This window comes from Homalodisca vitripennis, chromosome 7 (genome assembly GCF_021130785.1).
Source record: "Homalodisca vitripennis isolate AUS2020 chromosome 7, UT_GWSS_2.1, whole genome shotgun sequence".
Lineage (NCBI taxonomy): Eukaryota > Metazoa > Arthropoda > Insecta > Hemiptera > Cicadellidae > Homalodisca > Homalodisca vitripennis.
Window position 1 is genome coordinate 28,420,652 of NC_060213.1, and position 24,909 is coordinate 28,445,560.

The following is a 24,909-nucleotide window of genomic DNA, read 5'->3' on the forward strand; positions in this document are numbered from 1 at the left end:
GCAAATACAGCACCGATGATCAACGGATCAACATGCTTTCATCATCGCAGACTCGGAAACGAAAGGGAATAAAGGGAAGGCGTCAGCATTTGCTTTAGGATGACTGTTCCACCACCTAAACGCCCCTAATACGACAGTTGTTAGTTCAACTGAAGCTCGAAAACGAGGAACGCTGGAGCCAACTTACGTCAAGCGACCCAGCGGCCAAAAAAAAGAAATGACAGCTAAATAAATCTAAATGCGAACACTAGTTCGCTCGAAATCACACATAGCTCGACTAGTGCTCGAAAGTAAGGAACGCTGGTGCCAACGTACGTCAAGCGACCCAGCGGCCTCGAAAAGAATCGATGAACTAAATTAAAAACTAAATGCGAACACTAATTCACTCAAATTCGCACCTAGCTCGACTCGAGCTCGAAACTAAGGAACACTGTGCCAACGTACGTCAAGCGACCCAGCGGCCTCGAAAGAAACGATAAACTAAGTAAAAACTAAATTAAATTTACGCCTAGCCCGAAGCTCAGGAACGCTGGTGCCAACGTACGTCAAGCGACCCAGCGGCCTCGAAAAGAAAACGATAAACTAAGTAAAAATTAAATTAAATTACGCCTAGCCCGAAGCTCAGGAAGCTCAGGAAACGCTGGTGCCAACGTACGTCAAGCGACTCAGCGGCCTCGAAAAGAAACGATAAATTAAGTAACTAAATTCAAACTCTTCTTTACTAGTAATAGAATCTAATCTGATCTATTATTTACTGATAATACTGATCTATTTTCTTGCTACGCTTTATATCTATAATTACATTCCGTTAGCAGCTTAAGTACGTAATATCGCGTACTTATCCTATCGTTAGTGACTAGGCAAGTTCAGGTAAAAGCGTGTTTTGGCAGGTAAATAAGTACGTACTTACTTGCACCTTATCGTGGCGTGTGTGGGGCGGCGACTCGGCGACTCCGACTCGGCGACTTCGACTGCAATCACCGACCGAAAGACAGCGACCGAGAGACAGCGACCCGACGAGCGCGAGGAAGCCAGGCACAGCGTACTTACGTACTGTAGTACTGGAGTCGTCCGCTGTAAGGCGCTTCAGCCCTTGAAGCGAAACTCCGGCGGATGTATCCTGAAACTCTGTGTCTTACCCGGTCGAGCCGGACCTCGTCAGCTGACGTCTCCTGCGTTGATGTTGAGCTACTGGAGTATAAATGTAGGTGGAAGAAATAAAAATAATAACATGTCATTAAACTAAAAACATATTTTCCTCTCAAAAAAAATTAAAATGCCTTATTTAAACCCCTGTAAAAAATGACATGTTACATCCCCCACCCACTTCGGGGAAACAAAATGAGAAACAAAGTTAAACTTTCGATTTCTATCAGTTGGATCCCGTATACGTTTTCACGTCTTTTACGTGGGCCGTTTGAGTTTTGTTTGTTGAACGGTCTTTCAACTCGACGATATTTGGGCCTTTAAACCTAATTACTTCGAAAGGGCCTACAAAAACGGGGAGCTAGCTTCGATGCATACGCGTCAGGAGCAGAAGATAGGGGTGTGATGTCTTTTCCAGACCAACTGGTCTAACACGGAGATTATGATCTCGCAGCCTGAGGTCATAATATCGTGACTGCCTCTGAAAGGCACGGGCTAAATTGCGATGACAGCTTTGATAAATCCTTTTAAATTCTTCCATTCGTTGTTCGTGTCGTTCTTCTCGTGTAGTCGTTTCCTGGTCGACGGAGTACTCAAATGCAGGTCCACATATTGCTTTAGGCAGTCTCAGCTCGCGTCCAAAGTTAAGCATGGCTGGCGTGAATTTTGTCGATTCATGGTTCGCTGTATTTAAAGCATACCTAAACTCACTTAGTTTAGCATCCCACGATCGGTGGTCTTCACCAACGAATTGCGATATCAAGGTTTTTGATGACGCGGTTAGAACGTTCTTACTGGATTGCTCTGAGGACTATAAGGGGCCGTCAGTTGACAGTCGACGTTCCAGTCCCTACAAAGATCCCGAAAAATTTTCGAAACAAATTGTGACCCATTATCGGTTATTAAAATGCTGGGTGCACCGTATCTGAACAAAATCATCTCTTTGAAATTCTTTACCACATTAGCTGCCGTGGCCGATCTAAGTGGACTAAATTCTAACCACTTGCTGTAGTAATCTTGACACACACTAGTATAAACCGATTTCCACTCTTCGATCGTGGTAAGGGGCCCACTATATCTGCGGTAACCGTGTACCACGGACCTTGTGGCTTACGTAAATACATCTTCCCGGCGGGCTTGGTTTGTTCAACTTTATATTGTTGACATGTAAGACATTTTCTAACGTATGCCTTCACATCACGAAACCAACCTGGCCAGTAGTAACATTGTGAGAGCTTTTAAGGCGGTTTTTTCTAACCCCCAAATGACCTGCAGTTTCTTTATCGTGATTTTCTTGCAGTATTTTCGGGCGGTCTTCTTCGCGAACGCACATTTTCCAGTGGGCCTGTCTGCGTCCGTTATTTCCTTTTACTACTATTCGACGATAGAGGTTCCCATCTTTTATAATTAGATTTGAGTCACCCTTTGTGGCCATCTTGTATAGCCTTTTATACCATAGGTTTCCTATCAACTATCCCTACATCATTGGATTCATCCGTAATTTCTTCCTGACGTGGTCTTCTGTTTACCTGCCTTCTTTTCTGAGCTGAACAATTTTCAGCCGTTAAAGGATCCTATATGTTCAATTTGCTGCTCATATATCGGGTTTCTCGTATAGCTTCTTTGTTTAATATGTGTATTATCGATCAAGCGAATATTGTGTTCAACTAGTGTTGTTTTATTCCTAACATCATTAAATTTAGGCAATCCTCTGTTAGAAATGTTTCTAAGACCTCTTGTTTCATCTTCTGAAAGCTGGTTCAATCGCTAACATCCCCTTCATCACTCTTCTGTAAGAAGATATTACGTTCATGTCGCGTCTGGGAAGGGAAATCATATGTCAGCAACCCCAACGGTTCAATCGAATCGACACCAACTATCAGGTCCGAAGTAAGTGACGGCACGCAAAGTGCTTCGAACGTATGCGTCGTATCTCTATAGGAGATCAAGCCTTCGAACGTATAATATTCTTCTAACGATGTCTGTGAGCCATCAGCCATCCGGATTTTCATTGGGCGTTTAAATGGTACATTTCCGTTTCTTCTCAAATGCTCAGCTAGTCTCTTTCCCACCATTGAAATCGTTGCTCCAGTATCTATTAGGGCAGAAAATATGCTACCGTAGATTTCTATTTCGATGTGTGGTCTGCTGTCCATGTTTCTGCTGCTCTGTACTGATCCAGAAAAATTCGCTATTGTGCGAAGCCAACTCTGCCAGTCTTCTGGGGTCGTTCTTAATTTCTTCGGTTGGGACTCAGTTGGACCCCTTCTCGGCTGAGTCCACCGACCGTTTCCCGTCTGGCAATTGCAAGCGGTAGTTGCTATACCTTGCCGCTTACAATAAAAACACCTCAAGGTCTTGGGCCTCTGGCATTCTCGAAAAAAAATGCCCCCTTTTTTCGCAGTTCCAACATATGTTGTCGTCGCGTATTACGCCTCACCGTGTTAACTGGGGTCTGGAACCTCACGTTAAGCTCACGTTTATCTTTTTGAACGTTAGGTTTGACAATTTTGGTTTCTGTCGTCCGCCTTTGCGTGTGGTTTCGCCTCGCCATGAATGGTGCAACTCATTTCATTTTCTACTTGAGCGGGTTTTGTCTTTGTAACGCCGTTTCTTGCTAAACCGCAGACGCTTCGTGAGATTTATCACACTTCTTCTTTGCACAGTATGCCGTCTCTGGCACTAGGGCGAGTGATGGCAGTGGAGGAGGTCGGTAAGTGTTTCGGGCCCTCAAATATTCTTCATACTGCTCAGCCTGGTGAATCATATCCGATATGGTCCTACATTCTTGTCGTTTCATCGTAAGTTTATACTCGGGACGCATGTTTGAATATAAAATATTGAGTTTTTCGTTCTAGTGTTAACGACCCTCTTCTGCGCATTAATGTCATTAAAGCTACCACAAAGTCTTTAAATTGCTCCTCTTGACCTTGTGTACGCTTTCCGGATCTCGTCGTCAAGATTTTGTTTGTATCCAGGAGGAAGAAACTGTGTTTCAAAGTCCCTCCGAAAATCCACATAATTGTTCCATAAGTCCTTATTGTTCCTATACCACAGAAGTGCAGAGTTTTGGAAAATCTCTGGCAAGGCTGTAAGGATGTCGTTTCGTTCAATGCCGTACGCGTCGAGTAGCTCATCCAATCTCTCTAGGAACGAGATCGGTCCTTTCACTCCGTCAAAACGAAGATTCCATTTCCTTACTAGGTTGCATAAGTTATGCGAGTCATTCTGCAGATCGAAACAACCTGATCGTTTTTGTAGTCCGACCGGATTCGTTTGTGTGTACGTCGGAAGTGAATAGTCCGGTAACATCGATTGTTGGCTATGTACTACGTTTGTGTGCGGAGTTTCCCACCGTGCCATTAGCTGAAGGCTGGGATTCTCTAGTGGTTTTTAACGATAAAATCTTTTCCCTTAGAGTTTTGCTGTCAGCGTTAGGAGGGAGTCCAAGAATTTCACGAAGAGCCATGCTTTCGTTTTGCTCGTTGCTGCTCAGTACCCTGTGGGTGTGAGATACGGAATTGCCTCCTAATACGCCCGCATAGTCCATCCTATTATTTTCGTTCTCCGACCTCGCGCTCTGAAGTCGTTAATTTATCCGACCGTAAATATGCTACGTATCGTTTTCTTAATTCGTCAACCTTTCCCTCAATATCAAGATTGAATTTTAATAATTCGTTGCGTAGTTGGGTTTTTGTCTAAGCGATAGACCCATCCAACATATGGGTCATTTTCCGTTGGGGATTTATCTTTTATTGTTTCCGGTTGCCTAGTGGGAACATTAAGCGTTGCCAAAGGTGGAGTTTTCTGTAGACAATGGTACAGGCGTATCTTTATCACCCTTTAGTACCGTTAGCCTTATCTAAATCGGCCCTTTTTTGTTTGAGGTTGGCAAAAATATAAAATACTCCCAACAGCCAGCGTTAAAACTGCAAAGAACTTGCAAAATATAACGTTTTCAAACATTTTAAACTAATTTCCTTAAATAACAGTATTTTAAGAAAATTTAATCGTTTAATTTCGTCCAATTGTTCGGGCGCCAAATTTATAACGTTTAATCGGGTCAGGGATAGTTTATAAAAATATATAACCCTAAGACACCGGATAGAACAGTCGAGAGGGGTAAAATCCAGGGTTCGAAAGGGAGAGGTAGTTTCCAAGTTCAGCTCAGAACCGAATTAATGTAAAACCAAAAGCCGAAGCAAATACAGCACCGATGATCAACGGATCAACATGCTTTCATCATCGCAGACTCGGAAACGAAAGGGAATAAAGGGAAGGCGTCAGCATTTGCTTTAGGATGACTGTTCCACCACCTAAACGCCCCTAATACGACAGTTGTTAGTTCAACTGAAGCTCGAAAACGAGGAACGCTGGAGCCAACTTACGTCAAGCGGACCCAGCGGCCAAAAAAAGAAATGACAGCTAAATAAATCTAAATGCGAACACTAGTTCGCTCGAAATCACACATAGCTCGACTAGTGCTCGAAAGTAAGGAACGTGGTGCCAACGTACGTCAAGCGACCCAGCGGCCTCGAAAAGAATCGATGAACTAAATAAAAAAAACTAAATGCGAACACTAATTCACTCAAATTCGCACCTAGCTCGACTCGAGCTCGAAAACTAAGGAACACTGGTGCCAACGTACGTCAAGCGGACCCAGCGGCCTCGAAAGAAACGATAAAACTAAGTAAAAACTAAATTAAATTACGCCTAGCCCGAAGCTCAGGAACGCTGGTGCCAACGTACGTCAAGCGACCCAGCGGCCTCGAAAAGAAACGATAAACTAAGTAAAATTAAATTAAATTACGCCTAGCCCGAAGCTCAGGAACGCTGGTGCCAACGTACGTCAAGCGACTCAGCGGCCTCGAAAAGAAACGATAAATTAAGTAACTAAATTCAAACTCTTCTTTACTAGTAATAGAATCTAATCTGATCTATTATTTACTGATAATACTGATCTATTTTCTTGCTACGCTTTATATCTATAATTACATTCCGTTAGCAGCTTAAGTACGTAATATCGCGTACTTATCCTATCGTTAGTGACTAGGCAAGTTCAGGTAAAAGCGTGTTTTGGCAGGTAAATAAGTACGTACTTACTTGCACCTTATCGTGGCGTGTGTGGGGGCGGCGACTCCGACTCGGCGACTTCGACTGCAATCACCGACCGAAAGACAGCGACCGAGAGACAGCGACCGAGAGAGCGCGAGGAAGCCAGGCACAGCGTACTTACGTACTGTAGTACTGGAGTCGTCCGCTGTAAGGCGCTTCAGCCCTTTGAAGCGAACTCCGGCGGATGTATCGTGAAACTCTGTGTCTTTACCCGGTCGAGCCGGACCTCGTCAGCTGACGTCTCCTGCGTTGATGTTGAGCTACTGGAGTATAAATGTAGGTGGAAGAAATAAAAAATCATAACATGTCATTAAACTAAAAACATATTTTCTCTCAAAAAAATTAAAATGCCTTATTTAAACCCCCTGTAAAAATGACATGTTACAAGGTGGGCCCGCTTTGAATATTCTGTCAATCAGTCGTCTCTGTTAACGTTTTATTTTGTTATTCTCTAAAAATATCAATACAAATAAACGCCGTGTAATTTTATACTAACACAATAAACGCCTCTGAAAACTAAAATTGGAGTATTTGAGTTATTTTTTATATCCTAGCCTAATTGTTTTGAAGATCCAATATGGCGTCGTAAAGGTAGGAATAAGAATAGTACTGTCAAATTTTAAGAAAATTAAATCTTAAGTTTTTAAACCCAGAATGATAAAACACATTCTATTCTTGTTAATTTTATTGTACAGTAATTTATTGCAAGCAAAAGCGCCTTCAAAGTTCGTCACTGCAAACAAACAACAGATGTGTGCAAGTATTGCCGCCGCTCACGCTGAAGGCGCTCAGCCTTTCGTATACAATGCAGAAATGGTTCCGTTGCAGATGAACATTTTCGCGATTGTTGTGATAGCTGTTTCTTTTAAATACGGATTATAAATTTAGTGTTTAATAAAAATACGAACATAATTTCTTAATTCTTGTTTTTGTGTAATGTACATAAATATTTTTTTTAATAGAATAAGCTACTTTTACTCTCTATACACAGCTATTGTGATACAATTTACTTAATAATAGGATCTCAACATCATGTTCTTTTGAATTGTAGTAATTTCATTTGAGTATAGTACTACGATATTATTATTTAGCAAATCAATTATAGAGTGAATTACTATACATAATGTGTGGTTAATCAGTGTATAATTAATTTGTCCAGAGATTTTACTAGAGATCATAATTTTAACCTTTTATTGGGCTGGAAGGGGGGTTTGACTGCACTGATTTCTACGGCGGTATTTTTGAAAAATAAATTGATAATTAATGACGATAAATTGATACTTTGTTTGGTGACAAATTAATTGAAGTAAGATATTTACATCTTCACATAACGTAGCTATAGTGGGAAGAGTCGAATCAATGCGAATGCCGAGTTTATCTCCAGTTCACCTTTCTCTTATTGCACCGTCTAAAATCTGACGCTGTCACAGACTTGACTCCAAGAATCTGATAGCTATGTTCGTCTGAAGAGATAAAAAAAACAAAGAAGCTAATATAAATCGAAACTGTTTAACTCGTTTCGACAGCTGACACTGATAATATATAATCTAGTGTGGACTAAGTGAAGAAGTGTTCTCATTGTCTCATCAGGTGCACAAAATGGAGTCAAGTTTGTGACAGCGTCAGATTTTAGACGCTGCAATAAGACAAAGGTGAACTGGATCCAAACTCAACATCCGTATTAAAGTAAATAGTTGAATGAAACACGGTTAATATCTGTCACAAATTCTATTGAGGGAATAAATGAATTAACTAATAAACTTTATCCCAGTCAGTAGTGGTTTACTCACTTGCAAATGTTTTTGAACATTTGAAATTTTCAATTCTCATAGGCTCAAAAATATCATCGGAGTGCCAAAAGATTTTGAGATTTATGATACGTTATAGTTGGTCTAAGAATCTCACTTTTAGGGGATCTGTAAGTAGCCGTACATGTATGGTAACTGTATAGTAACGTCTTAAGGTAACTTAGTATAATAACCACTATGTTTAAGATTGCCATTAGTGCCTGCCCTTAAACCACCATAACCTTTAATTATTCCACAATAAAATATCAAACTTATTGACTAATAAATTATCAATAAATAATATTGATTTGCATGTGTGGTCCTCACCGACAAGCCTTGGATGCTTAGTGTGGCCAAGTCTAAGTACACAAAACGAATAAATGAAGTGAATTCTTTTAGAAATACGTTTCCAACTAAAGTTATGTGAAGGATATTTAGAACAGCTGCGAGAACTTGAAATTCGATATGCAGCGGAAGCTAATCGTCAAATTTGTAATTTAAAGTGCAAGAGTTTTAAGGTGTTACGAAGATGGTTCCGAAAATGTTCAGGCATTGTTGCAGGTGGGGGGGGGGGGACTTTAACTATCGACATTTAGCTATCACATTGTAATTACCCGTGCACAGAATGACGTGCTCCGGATTTTATACAAACATTAATATTATAAGGCAATATTTCAAATCTATAACCCATTTCATTGCAGGGATGTCCTGCGAGTACATAGACAACTGATAAAATCATGCAGAAAGAAATTGAGACAAAGATTACGCTTAACAGAATTCCATGGTGACATGTACCATCATAGAACCCAATTTTTCCGAAGTATAAATGATGTTTCTTTGCAATATTTAAAGTCTGTGGATGAAAGCTTTCGAGAGATTTCTTGTCACATGATACGATTCCCATTTGTGTTAATTAAGTTAGGGTTCACAGGAGTGTTCAAATAATAAAAGTTCCGGTGAGCTAGGAAGGGCACTACAACTCAAGATTTTGCTGAATTAAACCTTGCCATCATCTTTCAACACTGGTTTCCCAATCGTTATTATTATTTTCGTTTTACCTTATGAATAAAAATAAAACAAGACCAATGTAAGAATATTCGTTAACGCTCAACCAAATCCAATGGAGTGTGATGTGCACTATCATCAAACTAGTGTTGTCTGTACAGAAATAAAGTATCATGATAGCCCACATTTCTACTCTTTGGGTCATTTCGTTTGGATGGACTCATATCTTTGCGGATGGACAGACAGGCAGAAATGAAATCTTTCCAGCCTCTCGGGTTCGACTTCGCTGACGATCAGCCAACAACTGCGTCCAAAAATATACCTCTAAAATACATTTATACGTGGGTACCATTTAAAATTCCTTTAAAATCAAACGGTAAATAAATGCACGCAGTTGATATACGCACTGCTCTGAGGAACATCATTTCACTCAAAATTACAAAACATTGTCATTTTTAACCCCTCCAAAAATAAAATAGTTGCCATAGTGTAAATCATAACTTAGGTTTTAATGAAGGCAAACTGAGGTTAAAATAATTGCCGCGTCACAGTTGTGATAACAATTCGTTAGACAGAAATTAAACTCAACTCAACTCAATTTATTTATTGTCAAAAAACATAAAATGCATGTACAATCGCCAAAATACATGTATACATGATGTAGTATATAAAAATAATCAATACAGAGTTACCCATGAAACCTAAAATAAGGTAAACTAATTATGGAGGTCTACATTTTTCTCTCTTCTAGGTATTCTCGAACACTATAGTATTCTTTTAAAATAAGGACCTTTTAAGTTTATTCAGAAATTCCCTATCATCAGCAACACTTTTCAAGTAAAGAGGCAAAGAGTTAAAAAGACGAATGCAGGCATAAAAGCACTGATTTTCAAATAATTTTGTTTTGTGGCAAGGTAAGATAAGGTCATTTCTAATCCCATCAATTTCTAATCTAATCCATTCTAATCTCAACAATATTTGTCTCAAAAAACAGCGCCAGAATCAGCTTTTATGTAAACTTTATTTGCAAAACTGTGGCTAAGTTCAAATTTAAATCGTAAAACGAGATATTTTTCAATTTACAATTACACTGGCTACAATAAAGTATGAGTACTTTGTTGTCGAATTTCGGGCTTGTAAGCAATAAATTGCCGCCTAAGTATAGACTCTATTCTTCGTGTGCTGAAATCCTTAATTCATCCTAAATCCATAATCCGTCACCTAGTTGTTGTTCCCATAAAGCTTTTAGACAGTCCACGTGGGTTAACAATGTACCATTTTTGTGATCTCGTATTTATAAAATCGCAAAGGTGTGCGATAAAGCGGTTCCCCAGGCCGGAGGTGAGGTCGTTGGTGCGCCACACACATAATCGGAGCAAGGTTCGCAGTAATTTCGCTGATAGGTGTTGACGACCTTCCCGTGCCCTTGGGTATGCCCCAGTCCGTCGTCAATTGTTCCTTGCGTCAGATTGATAACATTCCACCGTTCCAGTCGGTCGATCGGTCGGTAAGAGAGGTTATGTTTTCCTCGTGAACTTTAAACAGTCAGTGGCGTTTTCAATCAGTGCGCAGTTTTATTTGTTTGTTGTAACTATTGCTTCGATACCACAAGAGGACTAATCGATTGACCAAAAATCATCGTAATCGTGGAACATTACCGGTTTTGTAGCGAATAGATTATAGGAAAACCGGATCGTACGTCGCGTCAGCTGAAAAAGAAACACTGCGGAACTTGAAACTATGGCCGACAAACACAGTTTCGGTACCAGACATTTGGACAAGGAGCTCTGGGGAACAGGTGAGTCAAAAGTCAAATTCTATCACTTGTTTTGAAATTAATAATTAATTGTGTCTTGTAGACTAATGCGTTCTCGTGTCGCTACGATTGTAGAATCGACCGGTATGGCCTCTGATTCGAAATTCATATTATTGCAAACTCATTATCACTTGATTTATTATTCAGGTTAACCCTTTGAGTGCTCCACTTATCAAACCGTGCCTAAATTACAATGTATCGCAGTTTGACAACGATCAGTATGAAGCGCCCAAACGAGAACGTCATTATAGAAAACACCGGATGGATGACAATGAACTGTTTATCGAATGACTGGAACGAACTTTGTACCGGAATGGCGGGAAGCCACAAGATTGGATCGTAGCAATAATGGCGGCCAGACTAGACACGTGCACATCGAGTGACTTCAATTAATCCTTTTAATTGCTGTACGGTCCTTGGCCTTACTCTGGCTTCACGACGGAGTTGTCGTAAACAACTTGAGGTCAGGCACATACTGGAATGTACTGAAAATACACCAGAATAAAAAAAAATGTAACACTGTGATAGAAGAGTGGAAGTCGGCCGTTTTTGTAATCTTACGTAAGGATGTGGTGACACTATGTACAAGTTTTGCCGTAATCATATAACATGCGGCATACTGTTTCGATGAGTTTTTGCGAAGCCACTATCTCGAGGGTTTGTTGTCACTAAAACGTGGGCACGTATACATTAGAAGCACGCTTGGGTAAGTAAACTAGTAAAGTAAAGTAAATATTTCTTATTTTATCAGTTCAGGATAGACCTAAGAAGTCCTCTCTAACACTTAAACTGGAGACGAACAGCTTAAAGGTGACCTCCGAACCATCACCGGGCAGGCAGGCTGCTTGCAAGGACAGGATTGCTCAGCGGTCACTCATCCAAGTAGCAGCCACGCTCGAAGTTGCTTGATCTGGTTATCTTGCGATAACCGTTGTACCCGCTACACTGGTGCTATGGACTGGTGGCGCAAGCTTGCCTGTAGAAACAAAATTTGGAGGGAACCGTCGAAAACAACATGGCGGTGCTCGTTACAGTAGACACCACTCGCAAGTGCAAACAGGCACAAGCTTACCTGCTCCTGACCAGGAAACAAATCAATTTCTTTTTACCTCCGAGCTTGCCATTGTTCAGTTGGTTTATGGGCAGTGGCAGTGCACCATATACGTTGTTTGTTGTTCTAAATTGATTTTTCGTAGTTGCTTGGAACTTGTCTGGAGGCTGAACTACGTATTGGTGCAGTACAAGAAAGGAGACCTATATTGGGTGCATCCTTGAAGTTATTCTTTCCAAGATGTAATAGAATGTATCTGGCTGGCGTCATCCTAAAATATTCATAACGTTTATCTGGTTGCCGAAGCACGTCTGGAAAAATAGAGCATACTCCCTGTCATCTTCTCGGCCCACAAAGTTTTATTCGCCCACTCTTCTCTAACTTTTTCTGTACTTAATACTAAACATTTCAAAACGCCATTGTCAAGCACAATGTCCTCGTCGTCCGACAGCTCCATTTCGACTGACGGTTTGTCTCCGCGCTCAGTCCTTAAAGGACCTTTGCGCCTCCCTTACTTAAATTTGTGTCCTCAAAGTCCGAGGCTTTTGCAGAATCGTATCACATTTGAGGGCGCCTGTTCTCTGATAACCTTGGGACTGAGGAGAATGTTCCCAGGAATCTTTTTCGAATTTCTAAATTGGCAGGACAATCTAACCAAATATGGTCTGCTGATTCCTCCTCTTCTCCTCAGAGTCTACATTCGTCAGTCTGGCTAAGGCCCACCCTCATAAGCGGTTTCCTTAGGGGACCATGTCCTGTCAACATCCCTAATATCAGTCATATCCTCCTTACTCCGATCCAAGAGAGCTGCCCACCCTTTTTGCGTAAGGAGAGATAAACATTTTGGATAGTTTTAACCTGAAGCTCTACTCCAATTAATGTTTGTTATCCTCTTTTCCCAATCTTTAACAAGAGCTTTGCTGTTGGAGAAGGCTATCCCGCAACCTGGCTGAGGCCCCACAGTTATGGACTCCGCTCCCTTTTTGGCGAGGATGTCTGTTTTTTTCATTTTCATGAATGCCCTCAAGACCCGGCACCCAACCCAGTGTTATCTAGAATATATTGCTGTATGTTTGTTAATAGTGAAATTCAACATCTAGAGGACTACTGTTGGTGGAGAATACATTGACAGACTTGTGTATCCTGTTCCACATGTCGTCGGCTAGTCAAGAGATGGCGTTCGGGATTTTCCGAAACCATTTCCTGTATTAGGTAAGGTACTTGTAGTGTCGTGTGTTTTAGTACACATTTCTCCGGTAATATTAATCTTTTAGATCTGCAGTTGTTCATGCGAAAAGTACACTTAGTGTACTCTGTGTTACTACATTGATTGGCTGAGCGTTAACGAAGCCTATCACTCCAGAGGCTGGTAAATTTTCGTTTCTGTCTGACTGTATGTACGATATGATAGGCTTGAAATTTCGCATGAAGCTTGATTTCTTGTATATAGAATACACTGAGTACGATGGTCTTATGTGTAATCATGATGATGAAGTAGAGATAGTAGAATAGGTAGATTAGTAATCATATGATATTTTAACATGCGACATTTTTATTCGAAAAGTAAAAAGGAAAAAGAATAATAGATTGGAAATGTAATGTTAAAAATCGGACGCAAGATGTTCTTTATTCTTTTGCGTTGCAGTTCCCTCATAGGCTATGAAACCTAACTTAGCGAAAAAAATGAGTGTATCATGTGGCAAGATTTCATCCGTAGACTTAAAATTTTGCATGATCTCTATTTCTACATAGACAAGAATAAATTCTATGATGGTGCACGTCCAACCGTGAAATTTGGCTGAGCGTCATTTTTGTGTAAATATCTTTTATCTGCTGAGGTAGTTAATGTAAATGTCAAACTTATCTTAACAATTAACGTTACTTTCGTCGTTACGTCAATGTATTTCACTTGATAATTTTTCGTTGAGTTAGTTAATATAAAGAATACACAAAACATATTAAGAGTTTTTGATTTTATAAATGCACAACTTTTACCGAATAACCTTTTTTCCGTGGTCATCTCATGGTTTATTTGGAAATCTCAGAATGAAAACGTCTTAAACTACACCATTCCTTGAATGAATTGCGTACGTCACTTCAGAACCAATATTGTCAGCCATTATCTAAGTATGAACAAACTTTGCTCTACTGAAGGTTGAAAAACAGTCGAGCAAAGCGAGCTGATGTTTTCCCACAAAATATGAAGGAGTGTCTTCCAGCCATGTCGGTCTATTCAAGGTATGTATCCCACGTTATTTTGGACGGGTGGGAACGGTACATTATACAAATTGGGTTTTTATTTTAATGGGGGGGGGGACTTTCCTTGTTTTTTTGAGAAATTCAAATACATATAGGCCTACATCACACTTTTAAAAACTGCTGCCATTTTCCGATATGGCGGTGTATTTTGTTTTTCTTATGAAACATTCTGTGAATTATAATTGACACTCCTACTAGGCTTTGGTCTGCAAAACTGCTGTTTTTTTACATTTTTAATGTTAGGTTAATATTCTTGTAATTTTTGTAATTGTGTATTTTATTATTTCATGAAAATAGAGTCCAAACTCGAAATGCCTACGACATTCTTGACGTACGAGTAATGAGTCAATGATCAACTAAACTTTATAATATCAGTTACTTAGAGTTTTTTAATGAACACCTGTTAATGAAGCAAATATATGTTTAAAAATTACAAGACGATACAATATTACATGTGAATGTTGAATTTAGCCCCAATTCACCTTCTTCTTACGCGAAGCATCTGGAATCTGACGCTGTTGCAGACTTGACTCCTCAATCTGGAGTCATGTTCGTCTGGAGGGATCCAAAAATAGTCGGGGCTGAAAAGGAACCCCCCGCATCGTTTCGACATCAGAGACACCCACACTACAAAAAGTAGTGCAGTCTAGGTGAAGAGGTAATTTTCATTGTCTCATCAGGTGCACAATTGAGTGCACTGCGATGTTGACTGACAACAATCCCAAAGCGCGATGGAGCAACCGAGTCTTCTACACATAACGCAGCTATGGTGGGAAGAGCTGATTCGATATGAATGTTGAATTTAGCTCCAGTTCATCTTCCTCTTACGTGAAGAATCTGGAGTCTGATGTTGTTGCAGACTTGACTCCTGAAATCTGGAGTCATGTTCGTGTCTAAAAATAATAGTACATTAAAAATTTTTATCATTTATGTTTAATATTAAACAGATACATTAATCGTTTTCATTGTTAGATTAACATTTCGTTAATCTCTTTATCGTGATGAGAGGTAGACCGGGCTGCGCGTGTGTCGGTTTGTGCGCGTTTGGGTGCAAGGGTCTCCTTGTGACTCTGTAGGGCTCTTGAGGCAGTGGGAAAACTATACACCGAAGGTCTAACAGTCTTCAAAATATTTGTAAACCCGACCCTGACCCTACGCTGCGGACTTACTTTTTGGAAATAAGAAATTTCCGCGGTCCCAGCGGGATGTTATGTCAGTTTCTTTGTGAAAATCAACACTTATGAAAAGACAAGAGCCGTCTATTTTAGTAAAGCGGTAGTGTTGACTGTATCACCACCTACTGATGTAAACAGATTAGGTACTTCTATACACGCTAACCTTTAAACCAGTGATGAAGCTGGAAGGGGGATATCGGAATGTATCCTACCCCCCCCCTCTCTAGAAGTTTGAAAAAACATTATTTTATGTACAGCAAAAAGGAGTGTGTTACAAGTTAAGAAATTTTAATATGATCAAGATTTCAAAACATGCATAAAAGTGAACTTTTTCTAAATATTTTTTCGGGGGTCTTTTTTACACCCCCTGATACTCGATCCTGCACTCGACATGTAATGATACGCGTGTAGTGTTCGTAACAGAAAAATATCTTAATTTTTTAAGAGAGTCAAAGCACTGTCTAATGTTTTTATAAGAAAGACATGGGGAAAGGCTTAATTGGCAATGAAACCCGACAGGCTGTTTAGAATAGCGACTCAAGATTTGTGTATATAATCAGTGGGTGCATTCGAGAAAAACAATTTAACGTTTCCAAAAATATTATCTTGCGCCTATTTTTAGGGGATTGGAACTGTAAAACGCTTTCATCTGTGATAACAGCCGTACATTTTTCAATAATTACCAAACACATAGTATGCTGATTCAGTATACACTATTAATGTTTAAAGCAGTCTAAATTTGTAACCTATGCTGATCAAATATGCCAAGAATCGTTTTTATAAGACATTTACATACTAATGCAGGTGGTATAATTTAAATCGAAGGGAATAAGTTTAATGATATGGTTTTAAGAGAATAAAAACACATATTTTAACATTGTACAATATGTTGTCCCTAGAGTTAAAAAAAGCAAAAAGTGCAATATGTGGACAAAAGCGAATATTTTAATCATGTTGTGGTGCTGACAAGGATGTTCTCAGTTCATGAAATAAAGAGTGCAACAATAAAGTCTTAGTCTTTCAAAGAAATATTCTGTACTCAGAGATTTCACCACATATACTGTTCATTTTAGTGCTCTTACTCATTGACGACTATGTCGTTTATGTTCATTCACTTTCTCTCTTATAAATAGGTAGAGAAAGTGTTTGGTAAGTGTGGTGTGATACTCAACTGCAAGTTTTCGCCAAAGACCGTCTCTCGCATCGTTCTTGAACGCAAAGTTTTGAATTTATGTTCATTTTGAAAATAGTTTTGTATTTTTGATCTCTTAATATTAAAAGGAGTTAGTGTGTACAACGAAAGATAAATGATTGGTCGTGCTCAAAATTTTGTATTTGTACTCGCACATTGTTTTTGTAGCTGATTCTGAGTGAATTTGTGTCGTGTACTAAAAGGTGATTCAAAAAGAGCGCCGGTTTTGATATATCAAATTAAGAGATTTATTTTAATGAAAATCTGAAATCAAATACATAAATATGTTCATCTAAACTTCCGATTTCATGTATGAAGAATAATGTCATGCATGTTTCCTCCTCTGTTACGCTGGCACGCAACAACTCTGTCCATGAAATTAGCCATGACTGCACGACAAGTTTCCACTTCAATTTGGCCGACAACTCGTCGAATTTCCTCCTTCAACTCATTAATGGTTCGGGGTTTATTGGCATAAACTAATGACTTTAGATAACCCCAAATATGAAAGTCGCAAGGTGTTAAGTCACACGACTCTGGTGGCCATTGATGGTCGGAATTACGAGAAATGACGCGATCCTGAAAGCGGTCACGGAGCAACACAATTGTTTCACGGGCAGCGTGGCATGTGGCACCATCCTGCTGAAACCACAAATGGTCAATGTCTATGTTATCCAAATGAGGCCACAAAAACTCTCTAATCATCGTACGGTATCGGTCTCCATTCACTATCACAGCTTGCCCTTCCTGAGCACAGACGCCACCCGACCAAAAGCCACTGGCACTCGTTGTGGATACATTTCCTTTTCGTTAATCATGCGAGGGTTTTCTGAACCCCAGATACGGCAGTTCTGTTTATTAACAAATCCAATTGGAAGTGCGATTCATCACTGAAGATGATATTCATTGCGAAGTTTGCTTCCTCCTGCGAATTTCTCAATACCCAATCAACAAACTGTCGTCTCTTCTGATGATCTGCCACTTTCAATTGTTGCGTCAGCTGAATTTTATAGGGGTGATATTTGAGATCGTACCGAAGGATTCTCCATACAGAAGAACATCTTAAACCCAATTGTTAAGAACGACGACGTATTGATTTCGCTGGGCTAACAGCCACACTGTCACGAACCACCTCAATGTTCTGTTCAGTTCGGGCACAACGACGACGTCCAGAACTTTTGAGGTCGACTGTTGAACCCGTTTCTTGAAACTTTTTCATGAGTCTGCGAACTGTTGCTTCATTCGGTGCTTCATTACGTCCTAGAGTACCGCGAAGTCACCTAACAGTAACCGCGTAACTCTCTCCACTCTGATAAAATTGGAATTTTGTATGATGCTTTATTGCTATTCAGATAACATCTAGTTTGATCATGGTCATGGCATAGAATTTGGTTGAGCGTTACTAAACACTTTTAAAATGGCCTTACTGACAGCCATAATATCAACGAGAAGTCGCAGTAAATTAGTAAAGAAACAGAGTAAAATGATATGAAATTTTAAAATGTCACATAGTGATACATGTAGCCTAATGAAATGGTTTAAAATTGTGCATGCGACCACTTGGTGCAGTGTACTCATATCTCGTATTTCACTTTGAAACAATGAAAATTTTAAATTTATAACAACCGTTCACTCGTTTTATTTTCCATAGTATTTCGGAAGATATTATAAGAACATAAATTTTCTTTTTCGTGTCTCTAAGATTTCAATGATTTTACTCTAAAATGTGTTTTTAATATTTTTTTAATGTCTAATATACCAATTACAGCATCATTATCGACTCTCATTTCCGTTTTGAGCCCGTTTTTAATGTTATTCATAACGGACTTGGACGTCTTCTACAATCTAGGACACTTTCACACATAATTTCCAGTAGATCGGGTTGCTCTATACGTGCTGTGTTCGTGGTGAACTGGACAAGTCACTCTAGACTCGTTCAAGTCAAGATTTAGAAAATATCTTAACTTCCTTTGAAAACCCTTCTCGAAATCCCAAGTTTAAACTGTGTGGAACAGAGTTGGAATAACGATAAGTTTATCGCTATCGCGATAATTTTAATAAATCTAGCATTGTTCGTTGCCTTTTTGGTTGATATATCTCGGGTGTGTTAAGTTTAGGAGTTTTCCTTACATCTAGAGCCCGATAAGGGGATGCTGTATTTTCAAACAATTCAATTGGTCAGATAAGGCTTTAATTATTACAAACATTACAAACTGTAAGAAACTTTTATACAATTTAAACTTTGTGGAACCAGAATTGGGCAACCTTAATAACAATTAGTTTATTGCTATCGCGATAATTTTAATAAATCTAGCATTGTTCGTTGCCTTTCTGGTTGATATATCTGGGATGTTTTAAGTTGAGGAATTTTCCTTACAGCTAGGGCCCGTTACGGAGGTACTGTATTTTTAAAGAATTCAATTGGTCAGATAAGACATCGATTATCACAAAGTACAAACACCTTTTATAAAGTTTAAACTTTGTGGAACCAGTATTGGGCAACCTTAATAACAATAACAATGTTTATCGCTATGGCGATAATTTTAATCGATCTAGCATTATTCGTTGCCTTTCTGGTTGATATAACTGGGATGTGTTAAGTTTAGGAATGTTCCTTACAGCTAGGGCCCGTTACGGAGGTACTGTATTTTTAAAGAATTCAATTGGTCAGACATCGATTATCACAAAGTACAAACACCTTTTATAAAGTTTAAACTCTGTGGAACCAGAATTGGGCAACCTTAATAACGATAGGTTTATCGCTATCGCGACAAATTTTTATCAATCTAGCATTATTCATTGCCTGTATGGTCGATATATCTTGCGTGAGTTCACTTTAGGAATTTTCCTTACAACTAGGCCTCCGATACGGAGGTACTTTCAAAGAATTCCGCCTCTCAGATAAGATTATGGAAAGTAAATATGTTTGTTGGTTCACGTTTTTCATCGCACGCGTCCAGATAAGGATTGCGGACATAGCTTCTTCGTGCACGTTATTAACGTGACCGGGATATAATGCTGGAAGAAGTTGTTTTGTTAAGTAAGTTTTATGGGCATAAAGACTCCGGATACATAAGTTTGGGTTCTCATTTCCATCATGGATCTTTATTATACTAAAGCTCAGCCAATAATGTTTGAAAAAGAAACTGGAGAAGTACCCCCTTCCCATATAAAATATAAGTTAATAATTTGGGCCTCTTTGAAATAGAATTTTGGAATTGCCACTGTGAGGAGAGGTCTTCTTCTTCTTCTTCTTCTTCTTCTTCTTCTTCAATCGATCAGAAGTCGTATCATGAAGTTGACTGAAGGACCAGTGATTGCTAGAATAGTTATAAACATGTTTCAATTGAAAAACTTTTGAGGAATCAGATCACAAAACCGAATTTCAAAATTGGAAATTGTGATTGGAATTCCAGATCGATTTGAAGTGGAGAGGCTGTTAATGTCTAGTAAACTGTGTCTTCTGTCCGCCGATTGATATTTCAATATCTCAGTTGGAAGTTGGCCAAAGAATTGTTGATGCTTGACGCCATGTAATTGTTTGGTGTAAGAATGACTCATTCATTCAAAATTCACTCATTTCAGCCATTCATACAAAAGGTTTCTCGTAAACAAATGACGTTTATATAGTGCCATGGGTAGTGAACTTCCAGTGGCATAAAATAATTCTTGTAAGCAGTTTGTTTTCCACCTCTCTTTTGTTTGAGGTTTAGTGAAAAATGTAATTTTGACATTTGACCTGTTTAGTATGCATAAATAACATTTTGTGCTTTTTCTTGTACATATAGAACTTCAGTGAAACCACCATGCCAAGTTTTAAGTCCGTTCTTGAGAAATAACGACCAGTGAATCAGTGAGTGAGTGATATTTGTTTGTCTTACATGGATGTGATGAGAACATTTTAAGTTTTATGTCGTATTTAATACAGGAAATAGATAATAGTATTCGTATAACCTCATCCTTTCACGGTTAATTTCACGAGTGCCTATTCTATACACACTTTGAACTGGAAATATCTTTAAAAACAGTCATCTCCTGTCGATGACACGTGATTTCAAGAGTGGACTTGAGAATTGTTAGTGATTTTAATAGGTAATCTGTATAATTTTTCCCCTAAACTTCTACAATGTGTTTTTTCTTTTACTCTTCGTATGCATTTCCTTATTAGGCTGCTTTAGCTGTATTTTTTATTCTTGGACTATTAAAATGGTATACTATAGTAGGTTGTGTAGGTTCTTTCGGTGTTAAAATACTAATGTGTAATTTTTTAGATAAAAAATACTGAAGGCTATCGTAGATATATTAATTAAACGTTTTACTACTACATGCTGAAAAGAAGAAAGAAAGGTCATATTTGAAGTTGCTGTAGTATCGATGATTTGAGTTGTTTTTTTACCCATAAGAACACTGTTAAACTTCATGCACTTTTATAACCTTATTTTTAGTCGTAGGACTCGGGAAGATGTCTCATTCTAAAAAATATTTATTACGCACCCAATTTTCAACATTTATGTGTTTCAAGAGGGTGTTGATAAAAATCTCAAATTGTTATGTTCTTCATCAAAACATGAAGTATAAAGTACATAAAATATAACGCTACGACCAATAATAAAAGTTCTCAACTAAAAATAATTATAATATTAATTACTTTTTTAAAGACTTGTGTACAATCAATATAAAACCACGATGAAGTCTGCATGAGCTTTTTTTATATTTGTATTTATTAGTCTAGCCTATGAGATTAGGCAAGAACATAGTCTGGAAAAATTTTGGGTGGGGGAACTAATATTTTCCCGTAGTGGACAGAGAGTAAGGCCCCATTTTGTTCCTTAAAACGTTCTTAGCCCGTTTGTTTGTGGAGAACGATCTTTCAGCAGTAAATGTCAGTAATACTGGATTATTTAAATAATAATAATCGTCAAAAAAAGTAATTGAATAAATTAAAAATTTGGGGGGGGGGTGCGGACCCCATGGACTCCCTCGCTGGTTACGTCCTTGAGATTGGGTGTGATTTAATCGTACATGATTTGTAATAAGATAATATTTTTATTATTATAAGTTTTAATACATTTTAAATAAACATTTTAATATATTACACAATAAAAAAGTTCTAACGATTTTAATTCTGTTTTATTTTGATTTTGTATTTTAAATTAAATTTACAAACATCCTAAATATGTTTGTAAAATTACCATTACTTTGCATTTGTTTGTTTTCATCAGCAAACCCTCGATAAACATTGTCTTATCTGAATGATAACGTGGAACCCACATTTTATCGCAGATCTTATCAGCGGCCTCTGGTGGTTTCCAGGGAACCGAATCGTTTTTGGATTCGTTCCCAGAACAGTTGCAGAGTACAAGGTGCGGCGCGGCGCGAGAGATATATGAACGCGCGGTGGTCGCCTTGTTACGGTAGTCTGTATTGACGGCGGGAGGTAGACGCATGCGCGAGCGACCGCCACTGAGTCTACCGTCACTGTGTTCGTGGTTGTGCGAGTCTGCTGTGTCGTGTACATTCTGTCCGTGTCCATGGTCTAGCCCAGTTGTGCGGTGGTTGTGTCTGTGTTTGTGCGCGGCGGCTAGCGTCACGTATATCTGGCTGGACCCGCGGTGTGTTGCCGGTCCACAGTTGTGCTGCAATAGGAGCAACTCTAAATATAGCACCGCTCACCTCTGACCTTGATTTTGGGTGGCAGGCGGTTTGCATTTGATGTCCAAGGTTCACATTAGTAAATAGGCAGAATTATAGAAGTATTCGTAAAATTAACGTTTTGTCATTGGTGTAGTAGGTTCTATAGTAAAAAATGAGGTTTTATCAAGAATACTTAACTAAACCTAATAGTTAGCTGCATCTACGCTGTTTTCCAACAGATGTTTCCGATAAATCCTACTGTACTATTTATTTGTATTGCGTTTTTAACATTTCTAAAGACGATTTTCTTAGTTTAATGAAGCTAATTATTATCCATTAAGTGGCGGGCCCATTGTGGTCTCCATGAATCTGTTGTACTCGTAAAATGCATACTAAGCCCGATAATATAATTATTAACTGTAATAGTAAGAACGTAGCCAGAAAACAAATTTGGCGGGTCCAGACAACTGATATTTTCCCGTAGTGGACAGAGAGTAAGGCCTCATTTTGTTCCTTGAAAATCTTTAACAGTTTCTTTGTTGAGAACGATCTTTCAGCAGTACTTGTCAGTAATACTGAATTATTTAAATAATAATAATCGTTTACTACAAAAGTAATTTTAAAAATTAACAATTTCTGGGGGGGGGGGGGTTTGAGCCCCTTGCTGGCCACTTGCGTCCTTGCGTAATATTAGTAATTATAGTAGTGTATTGTAAAACTATATTAAACATGATTAGGCCCTCCTAAAAATACTCGATTTAAGGAGTAATAAATACACTTATTTACATTTTCAACCGAAACATTTTCCAAAATGTGTGTCTTTACATCTCCTGACATGAGTGTATATTAGAAGGCTCAAGCCCCCCCCCCCAATTTTGACAGACAAACATTAAAACTGCACCTATAGTAGTTTGTTTTAAGCTAATCCCCATTTATGGGGTCTTACAGTTCAACAATTTCTCGGGGAAGAATGTTCCCCGGTCCCTATTTTTGAAGGTTATTTTATACGTCCTAATCCACCCAGTGTGTCGGCTTCCTTCTGAAATAAATTTATATATTTTTTTTGTTAATTAGAGTTCTACAAAGTATGTTGCTTTTTGCAGTAGGCCTACATTTTGTATAAAGGCCATACGCGCATGTTATATACATTTTTTTGGATTTATCTTGGTTTTATAAGTAAGATCCTGAGTGTCATACTTCTGGTTAGATTCTGTTTTAGTCAGGGGTTTTCATAGTGTGAATTATGAGTTTAGCCCCAGTTCATTTTCCTCTTAGTTGTATGGATGTCTGATGCTGTTCATCTGAAGAAATAAAACAATTCGGTAAAGAAAAAGCTCAAAATGAAATGAAATACATTTATTGTCATTAATTACCAGTGGTTGGAACGGACATAGTCAAACTCACACTTCTAATTTTTACCAATTAGTTATAAAACCACTTTACTCGATATATAGACGTTTTCCTAACCATTCGGCTAAGAATAAAGTGTAATGATTCGAAACCGACTTAAATTGGTAGATCGATTGCTCTTCTGTCGAATAGTACTCGCCTTGTAACGAAATAATGTAAAATATAGTTAGTTTTTACTATATTTTGTTGTAAGAGAGTGGTAAAACTATACTACGATAAGAACGTAGCCAGGAAAAACATTTAGGGCGCGGGGTCCAGACAACTGATATTATGTTCCCTAAAAAGTTCTTGACCCGTTTCTTTGTTGAGAACGATCTTTCAGCAGTACATGTCAGTAATACTGGATTATTTAAATAATAATTATAGTTTACTAAAAAATTCATTGAAGAAATTGAAAATTTGGGGGAGGGGGTGTCTGGACCCCTTGGAGCCCCTCGATGGCTACGTCCTTGTACTGTGGGGAAGCAAGTGCATGTTTATAAAATTAATGTGTGCGTCTACGGATGGAGTATTGTAACGTGGTATTTCCAGAGATGTTGTTCTGCGTTGCCGTTTTCCTGGTAGTAGCCTATTTTAGGATTCTCCGAGCCTCCGGGATTAACGGAGAAGGAAGAAGGTAGTAAAAATAGGGCGCGACTCTTCCCTTTCCATCCTTGCTTCCTACATACCTCCATAATGTGCCTTGCTGTGTACATTGTGTGTGTAACAGGGCCGTACCTCATTAACGATTTAAGGGCTCTTCCAATTATCCCGCTACCATCGGGCTCGGAGGTCCGCGCCCCAAGCACATGGGCGGATGCAAGGGATCAGTGGCGTATTTACGGGGGTGGAAGGGGGTGATAGTGAATATTCAGGGCCGTGAACCAGGCCTAACTAAATAGTACGAATTTAGATGTATTAAAATTTATTTCGTACTACCCATACTCCCCTCGTAAGATTCGCCTTCCCCCCCAAAGACAAGTGATAGTTGTGCTACGCCACTGTAAGGCGCAATATTGTTAAACCGTGTGTTGATGTTGAAGTGTACAAGTCGTCAATTTGCCGAAAGAGGTGTTTCCATCAGACGAACGAAATGGTATTTGAATTTAGATTAAGCTGTATTTTATCGGAGTTTAAGTTTCACAAAAACGAAGACTCCCATTCGAAGGGAAATCTATTTTTGGTTTGAAATGTAGCCAGTCCTTGACCCTGGCAGACGGATCGCTGGTGCGGGCGGGCTGTGATGTAACGTCTTGCCAAAGCCCACGTTCACAGCGGTCTGCTCTCGAGTGCGGTAAAGTTGACACGTCATCGTTATCCGCACGTGTCGGGAGCCGGTA

General features: G+C 39.0%; 1 protein-coding gene across 5 annotated transcripts in view; it reads left to right on the plus strand.

The window, feature by feature from the left end:
• Positions 1-24,909, plus strand: part of LOC124365775 (6-phosphofructo-2-kinase/fructose-2,6-bisphosphatase) — a 114,644-nt gene that overhangs the window by 62,417 nt on the left and 27,318 nt on the right. Inside the window, exon 1 of one of the 5 annotated variants that reach the window (XM_046821786.1) lies at positions 22,109-22,247. The exons of 3 other annotated variants lie outside the window; for them this stretch is intronic. The gene's annotated coding sequence lies outside the window, so the exon portion shown is untranslated. Of the gene's footprint in view, positions 1-22,108; positions 22,268-24,909 lie in introns of those variants that run through there. One more of the 5 variants, XM_046821785.1, reaches the window with a different exon arrangement.